Source organism: Solanum pennellii, chromosome 9 (assembly GCF_001406875.1).
Source record: "Solanum pennellii chromosome 9, SPENNV200".
Lineage (NCBI taxonomy): Eukaryota > Viridiplantae > Streptophyta > Magnoliopsida > Solanales > Solanaceae > Solanum > Solanum pennellii.
In genome coordinates, this window is record NC_028645.1 from 50,992,909 (window position 1) to 51,001,804 (window position 8,896).

Genomic DNA, 8,896 nt, shown 5'->3' on the forward strand with positions numbered 1-8,896 from the left:
CAAGCATACAAAAACATAAAAACTAAAATAATAATTCAGAAAACTCAAATACAAACCTTCACTCAAATGAAAAACTCTAAAGAAATAATATATTCAACTCGCCATAGGCAACTTAAGTCTTTAAAACATTTAGCAAAATAAACGAACTGACTTCCGAAACTCTTTTGTCTATCTATGAAGCCTCTAAATGACAAAGATTGAAATTTGGGACAAGATCCACGAATGACAAAATTGAAAGTAAATGGAATCCTCCGGAAGCAAGGAGGCTTACCATAACTAACTCGAAATTAATGTGGTATCAACAAAGCTCATGTTGATGACCCTAAATACATGTATCTCATCATGAATCGATGAATGAAAAATGGGTCAGTATGTGAAATGTAAGAACATGTAAGGGGAATTCTAAAGCATAAACATAAGCTTGAACTGGTGGGAAAGGAACATACTTCCATTCAACTCGATGACGCATATTCAACTCAATGATAAGATATTCAACTCAGTGAAGTAAGGCTCAACTCAATAATAGGATTCTCAACTCTGGGTACTCTACTGTATATACTCAACTCTGAATGCTCAACTCAATCTAAGGCAACAATACATATGTTGTTTATGGAAAACTTCTAAAACAGTATGAGCCAACTCAATGAGTTGCAAAATTCAATAGAAACACAGTTTGTATGCAAAGATAAAATATAAATTCTGCTACAAAGTAAACTCTATGTATATGAGAATACAAAATATCTCTATGAGAGTTTCTCTAACTGACAACCATCACTATGAGCTATGTGATGATACAATGTCTCACCCAAGCTTTCAGAATTCTCCTACACTTTTTCGGGGTATAGATACTCTCAACTAAGTGAATTAGTCTATGCTAAAAAACGTTAAGAAATCATCTAAAAAAGTATGACCTTTTTTTTTTACCCAAGATGGCTACATGGTTTATGGAGACTTGAGTTATTATGAACTCGTCCCCATATCAGTGCTAAATACTACTCTAAAAATATACTCAACTCATATATTTAAAAACATAACTCTTTCTCTATGATTTGAGATTATTAATCAAAACTAGCTCAAATGTTCTCGTGGAAATCAGTGCTTCTTCTCTTTAAAATGTGAAAATAGTTATTCTTGGGAATACTTAGTTCTCCTATATCGTTTTAAAGAAAATGAACTCAACTCTACTCTTTCTCAACTCAAGTGCTCAAGTCTTGAAACAATTTTATAAATATTTGTAAAAGACTTCTTATAATAAACTTCATGCCGAATTATGGACGTAAACAAATCAATTCGAGGTTTTCAATAATCATAACTAGAACTCAATACTTGATATTCAACAACTCCAGAACTCAAAGAGTCTATGATACTACTTATCTCCAGAATGTTGGACTGGAATGGTTCATACGGAATTATGACTATGAACTACTCAACTTAAGGACTCAATGATACCTCTCATCTCAAGATGGCTCTACTCAAAGGGTTCTTGCGAAATTATGGGCATGAACTTACTCAACTCAAGGATCTTTATGGCTAGCATGTAGTAGCCCCATTATTAAGAATAAATCCCAAAATTATTAGGAACTCAAGACGTAGAACATGACGACACTAATCCTCTCAAATGTGCTCAATTTAAGAAGTTCATGCGGAATATATGGGCATGAACGACTCTCTTCGAGGTTTTACATAATAATATGGAACTCATGTATACAACTCTTATCATTCTCATACTTGCTCCCTCAAAACTTAGCTCAAATCGATAGTTGATCTCAAAGGTTTACGTGAACATTATTCTTAAACTCTTTCTAGAATTTGAATTATGAATTCAAGAGCTATTATTCATGATATGAAGGATATCGTGATAACAAATTCGGCTCATGAATACATTCCCCTAATTTTGATGCTCACGTGCTCGAGTCTTGAAACAAGTTGCTAGAAATTCTAGAAGACTCATCAAAAAGACTCAAAAGGACTTTTACAAAAAATATTCGAAAGAAATCTTAAGACTTAATTGTTAGCTCTACCTTGAACTTGAATTATGAATTCAAGGTTATGATTTGTCAAAGGAAAGATATCGTGAAAATTAAAAGTGTTTGAGATAGTTTATCATGAGAAACGGTTTAAAATCATTGTGTAGGGAGCAAGTCCGTGAAGCGGAGATGAAATATTATGTTTGGTTGAGATAATTTTTGAAACAGTGGAGTCCGCTTTCTCTCTGTGACGCGGAAAGAAAGAATTTCACATATGAGGAACAAGTCCGCGGACCTGGTCCTTATTTTCTGCTCGACTTTTCTTACTTGTCTTTGCCCATAATTCTCGTAGAATAGAATGATTTCTTTCCCAATCACTTGGATTCAATTACTCGACACAGTCACACTCTAATTTACTAAGTACAGCCCTTAAATTTCTCACTTTCATATAAAAAATTCATCAAACCCCCCAAAAAACAAGATTTAGAATGGAACTTTAAGAACACTTTTCATGAATATAAATCTTGCAATATTTATGGACGAATTCAAATATGAAAAATTATGTTTTGCGTATGGGTGAACGTATCCAATACCATGGAAACCTACATATCTCTTGAGTATCAAACCCATGGCGAAAATCTGCAATGTAACTGAAGAACATCGACATACGCCTTGATTCTTTGCTTTTTTCTCCTTTTTTCTCTTCTTGAACTCTTCATGAAAATCCTAGGCATGTATTAGGATTATAAAAATGAACCTAATAGGATTACACTCTTAAAACCTTACTAAAAACAATTAAATCTAATTATATAACAAAAAGACCAAAACACCCCTCCCCATTTTAGGTAACTTTCCTTAACTGAAAAGACTAACTTTTAAAGGGCATATCTCATTCCTCCGACCTTCAAACTTAGAAAACTCGATTGCATTGTAAACATATTTCAAAGACCTTTCATTTTCCATCTCATGGAAAACCTAAATCAGTGTTATGATCGTTTGAAGTTGATCCAAATCATACATGAACTTAGGAAGTACTTGAACGAATTCTCTTCTATTCTTGTTGGAACTCAAGATGCTACATCTAGTGACCTTAAAACATAAGAAAATTTAAATTCCTCGGTCAAAATTTACTCACTACAAAAGATGGTTCAAGTCTTAGCTCAAAATATTTCCTGTGTGTTGCAATATCTTTTCCTTGGGATTATTCTTCCTCAAATGATGACGGAACTAGGTATCAAATGGGGTTACTCTTACCAAAGTTTGATTCTAATGGTAGTCTTCAAGTATATTCAACCTTAACCCAAATCCATAGGTTCGAGTTCTATACCTCTTGTAGGGAATCTCATCCCAAGACTATTTCCACATTCAACTTAGTACTCTAACAACTCCATGGACCCCTACTAACCAACTCCTTTGGAGCAAACTAAGGGCTCTCATTTAACTGTTTCTAATAGTAAAACCTCATCCTCCTTTTTATAACCTTAGATTTAATTATCAAACCATCATCATCACGATTAGATGATTAAACCTTCTCCTTCTAATATAACTCCACTAGTAAAAGAACTTCTAATAAAATATCTCACATACTCTTTGGAACTCATTACTATCTTACTCTCAAACACTTGAGTTGATTTATCATCTTATCATCTCCTCCTTAGATCTGAAGCTTCCAGTTGAAAGCTATAAACCTATTCCATCATCTCTAACGGGTGTACATCCTCTTTTCCTCTAACACTTGTGAGAATCTTATCTCATGACTATGGAAATCTGAATAAGCTAGTACTAAGACCTCTTTCTAAGGTGTTTCTCTTGACCTCTCATGATTACATACCACGTCAGTATACCTACTAATGCTTGTGTTATTCTTACACTACAAGAAAAAGACTTTGTTAAGACCAATACTTAAGGACGAGTCTATATTCTTGTCTCTAAAAGTATACCTTTTGGGACGAGATTATATTTCGGTCTTTATTGGTATATGTTATTGTGAAGACATCAAATTCGGTCCCTAAAAGAGTTACTAACTAGTCCCTAAATGTAATTGGATACATATTTTGAGGCTTGAGCGGGAAAGTAATTCCACCAATCTGAAAAATATTTCTTTGAACAAAATTTTAGGTGCTAAAACATTAATCCTAAAAGTAAAAAGAAAAAACCTTATTCTCAAATATATAGAAGCTTGTCCTAAAGTTGCCCTACTTCAGCTCACAACTACGTACACCTGATGGAAAATGAAACGTCCATGCTGCCCTAGCTAATCTCAATGAATCTCTGCCCCTTGAATGGATAGATGTGTATTCTTCTTTGTGTTGTTGTTTTCTCCCCTAATCTCAACGAGATATTGATAAAGGTGTCTTCTTTTTCCTCGTGTTGTTGCTTCTCGATCTGGTAGAAATATAGCATTAAAGCTTTGGTCGAGACAATATTCAGGTGTGTTCACTGATTGCAATTGAATTTCTGATCAGTCAATGTTCATGGTTGACTTATATGCTGCCCAAACACTTGCAGTCTCACCCTCTTATACTTCATTTAGTGGTTCAGTTTGAGAAGTCGCAAACTGTTGATGTCTTTTGCGTAGATGACTTCATGATTTCTGCAGAAACTGTTCATTTTGTTATGTTTACCTTCCATAAAAACTGCATATGATCTTCCAGTCTCCTATTTCCACCCCAAAAAGTACATTTCTCATTTGTGCTTGTGCATCTGGAAAGAAAGATGGTGTGCAACAGACATCTGTTTCAATTCCCGCAACCAGTGACTTAGGATTTGCAATTTGATGGACTACCGTGAATGATAAAAAATAAAGAAAGAACAAGGCCTGTATTATAACATGTTGTGGCTAATTTAATTAGTTCTTAGTGTTTACGATCGTTTCCAGACATCTTTGATGTAGTAATGTCCATGAAAACATAACTTTGAGCCCAGAGTAGATGGAACTTTTAACGTGTTGAATTGATTTGAAATTGAGAGTGTAAGAAATTTTATATTGTGATGATAACACATGTTTTTCTATTTTTGCAGCTCAGCAAAGAGTTCAAGAAAGGTCGTGCATTTGATGGGTGGTCCGAAGGTACTTTAAACTTTCCGCTGACTTATAAGTATGAAGTAAACTCAGAAAAGTATTGTGGAGAGGATCCAAAGGACGGGAGACGTAGTCCAGCATGGTATGTAGCTATTATTATTGTTAGTTATATAGCTTTAGTGGATGTTCACTCATTAGTCTTTGTTTGTATAGCCCAATATCTTAAAAGTTTGGCTTGATTCTAATCTATGATGCGTACAACAAATCAATATATTCTAATCTATTGATAAAGTTGTCTTCTTCTTCCTCGCGTTGTTGCTGCTCGATCCGGTAGAAATAGAATCCATCAAAGCTTTGCTCGAGATAAAATTTGAGGTGTGTTCTTTCTTCTAATCGAGTTGTTGTGCTGTTCGAAATAGAATCCTACACGGCTTTGCTTGGGACAATATTGGAGGTGAGTTAATCTTCGAGTAATGACTTGTAATATAACAACTCGTCTTCTTGGTTACAAGTAACTATTAGAAACTCCATGTATAAAAAAATAGAAGTGAAAGACTGATTTTGTTGTTGTGGAAATATAGGTTGAAGTAGGACTATTGAGAAACTGTTGTTGATTGTCCTGCAGATTTGTCTTAGTAGTTTCATCAATCGAGCTAGGATTCCTACCTTGTTTTTATGGAATGTTTCTTTTTGCAACCTGGAACTGCTGCAATTCTCCATTTTTTTATTCTGATCTTGCTCTGTCCTGCACTTGAATTGAAAAACTTAGATGAATTTGAATTGAAAACTTAGATAAGTTTGAACATCGGTAATACTTAACTTTAAGAAAGTTTGAAAAAGAGTAAAATGTATTATATCCATCAGTTTGCAGGTACATATAAATAGTAGTAATTAACTCTACTTTGTTGTTATAAAAATCTACAACTACTGGAATAAGAGAAACTTAATCAAGAAAATTAGCAACAACTAGGAGTTCTTTTTCATTTGGTCTTACAAATAAATAGTAGTTATGTTCATTTTGTCTTGCAATAGAGAAGTTCTGTGGAATCTCTGTTTTTTAATAGTTAGAGACCAGATAACATAATTTAATTCTCCGTCTTTTCTATTTTTTTAGACGTCATACCTGCCTGCTCGTGACTAGTTTAGTGTTAATTGACCAAGACTTCTCTTCTTGAAGTGTTTTGATTGCCCTGCAGATTTGCCTAGTACGTAGTTTCATCAATCGAGCTAGGAGTCCTACCTTGTTTTCGTGAAATGTTTCTCTTTGCAACCTGATCAACAATAACACTACCTATACATATGATCAACAATAACCAAAAAAGTTTTGTTACGATCAAACTTCTCCCTAAAGACATAGTTTGTCTACATATGTTCTGAATGTTATATTGTAGAAACCACTAATATAATATAACATAAAATAACATGAAAATCGATTCCAAAGAAAACTCAATTGTTATAAATCGTTATGAGTGACCAGAGAATTCTTCGAGGCTCATCAATCACATGTAGCAGCTACAACATCGACTTTCTCAACTGAATGACCACTACATTTTCAGCTAACCAGGTTAGTAACAATACACCCATCTTTTTAATTTATTTTATTGAAATGTAACACCATAATCAATGTGTGATCAAATATGAATATATGGGTCCTTAGATGTGAAAATTTTCGTGTAACATTGCTGGCAGCTGCCAGAAATTTGGAATAACAAACTTGTTTCCTGTAACATTGGTGCCAGCTGCTCTGTTTTAACATTTTCTGCCCACATGTTAAAGTTAAATTAGTACTGCTTAGAGAATAGTTAAAGTTAAATTTTTACTGTTAATTTCTTTAAAAAATGTTGGTTAGAGTTGAAGATGAGTTGAGAAGAGATGACGAGACAAGACGAGGTAAGCTGAGAGACTGATCCATAGCCTTAATCAGTTCAAATGATTCATATTTCTGCTTGATTCTGTTATATTTAAGCTTTATTTTGTTAATATGTTAGATTGAATTTAGTTGGAACAGGATATTGTTGCCTCATTTATTGCGATTTAGTCTCCACCCCTACTTGAAAGGCTATGTTGTACCATTTCAACAATAACCCTACAATGTTTAATTGTTTTCTTCTAGTCACTGTATCCTGTCCAATAAGGTTCTTACCTCAAACCTAGAACGCAGAGAGGTTGTTTCGGATAGACATTCAGATCGAATGAATGATATACTTAACATGTATGAAAAGGAAATATATCTCATCCTAAAAACAAAGAAGAAGAAAACAGTAGCAGATTTACATAGACGGAAATCACAATCCTTGCCAACAAGCTAAAAGATCAGATCATAGTCTTTGTTGGTGATAGTATTATTCATGTTAAAGCAAAAGGATTATCTTGGTTCCTAGTGATGGTATTGTTCATGTTCAATGCCTTAGCATAGAGGCCAACACTATGTTGTTTTCCAGTAACATCCTAAGTACTAGTATGAGGTGTTTTGGGCAATTTATTCAAAAGGGGTTTATGAGAAGTGGAATTCTTAATTGAAGATGGCATGGATGATTTGAGAACTCTCTTCCTACGATTAGACGATGTTCTACTTTTTAGCAGGGGAGAAGACGGAAGGCTTATGATCAATTGATAATCTTCTTCATGTTGGAGTTTGTTTCCTATGAATGCTATGATCACCTTTTGGGACTAGTTTCGTGCTTTGAGGACTATGATCATGTAAAGACGATAGGGGTGGTTGTTGAAATTAAGTATGTGAATTTTGTGACCCTGAAAGTCAGCTGATATGCTAATTTCAGTCCATTTGAAACTGACTTAGCAAAAATTAGTACTGCTTAGAGAATAGTTAAAGTTACATTTGAACTCTTAATTTATTTAAACAAAGTCAGTTAGATGAGGAGTCGAGGTGATTATGACGAGGCAAGACGAGATGAGTCGAGAGACTGATGCATTGCTTCAAATAAAAATAAGAAGGTGTATCATCTAGATTTAACAACAACTATACATATCTTCATAACGACATAAATATTTTTTTGAAATTTTCTACTATGTTGCAACAACATCACTGCCAGCTACCCTGTTTTAACGGTTTCTGCCGAGATGCTGTTAATCTAGGTCGTCTCTTATGCTAATTTATTCCATTTGTTTATATTATCTACCTAATGTTATTTTGTGGTTCTTCAAAATAGATTTTGGATTCTTGGCTAATGTATCTCAGTTTTCTAATAGATTTTTTTATTTCTTGCAGCTTCTGCTGATGTTTTGTATATCACTTGACAAAGGCTGTTTTTTGCCAGACTTTTGTTCATACTTCAGTGAAGATGCAAGTTTAGAAGATGCACTAACTCATTATTAGTAATTTGCTATTAATGTTTTGCAAAACTTTGGATGTTATCCAAATATTTTTGTTAAACGAATATAACGAAACTAACTTAATGGGAGGTTAACCAATTTATTGTAATTAATCTTACTGTCTCTATCTTCCTACCCATTCACTATATGATCTTTTTTGTATCCATATAGCTTAGTGATATTTTGGTATTTGTTGATGAATATAGATTCTTGCGGTATCAATGGTCTTGGATTAAAAGTGGTCCGTTAGAGACCACAATTACTGATCATCTCCAATGGTCAATCTAGGACCAAAGCTGCTGCTTGTCTTTAAATAATTTTAGGACCAAATTGTTGGTCATCTTCAAAACTACTCTAGGACCAGTTTTGTAAGGTCTTTATAGATTTTCTACAAATAGATTTTCATAGTCTCTAATGCTATTTTAGGACCAGGTCATACTCGTCTCTAAAACGCTATTACGACCACATCACGTACAGTTACAAAAAAGTATTAACGACATGAATACCATTGATATGAGTGGTCTAATTAAGACCAGATATTTAGTCCCTAAAAGGATCTCACGACTAGAGATTT

General features: G+C 33.9%; 1 long non-coding RNA gene across 2 annotated transcripts; it reads left to right on the forward strand.

Annotated features, from left to right (window-relative positions):
• The first annotated feature begins 1,911 nt into the window (after positions 1–1,911).
• Positions 1,912–8,449, forward strand: LOC107029583. 2 transcript variants are annotated; one of them, XR_003574544.1, is made up of 4 exons: positions 1,913–4,397; positions 4,989–5,131; positions 5,324–6,553; positions 8,219–8,449. It is a non-coding gene; the product is annotated as an uncharacterized LOC107029583 (long non-coding RNA). The 2 variants fall into 2 exon arrangements; XR_001458027.2 differs by having other exon boundaries at positions 1,912–4,397; positions 4,989–6,553.
• The last annotated feature ends 447 nt before the right edge of the window (positions 8,450–8,896 follow it).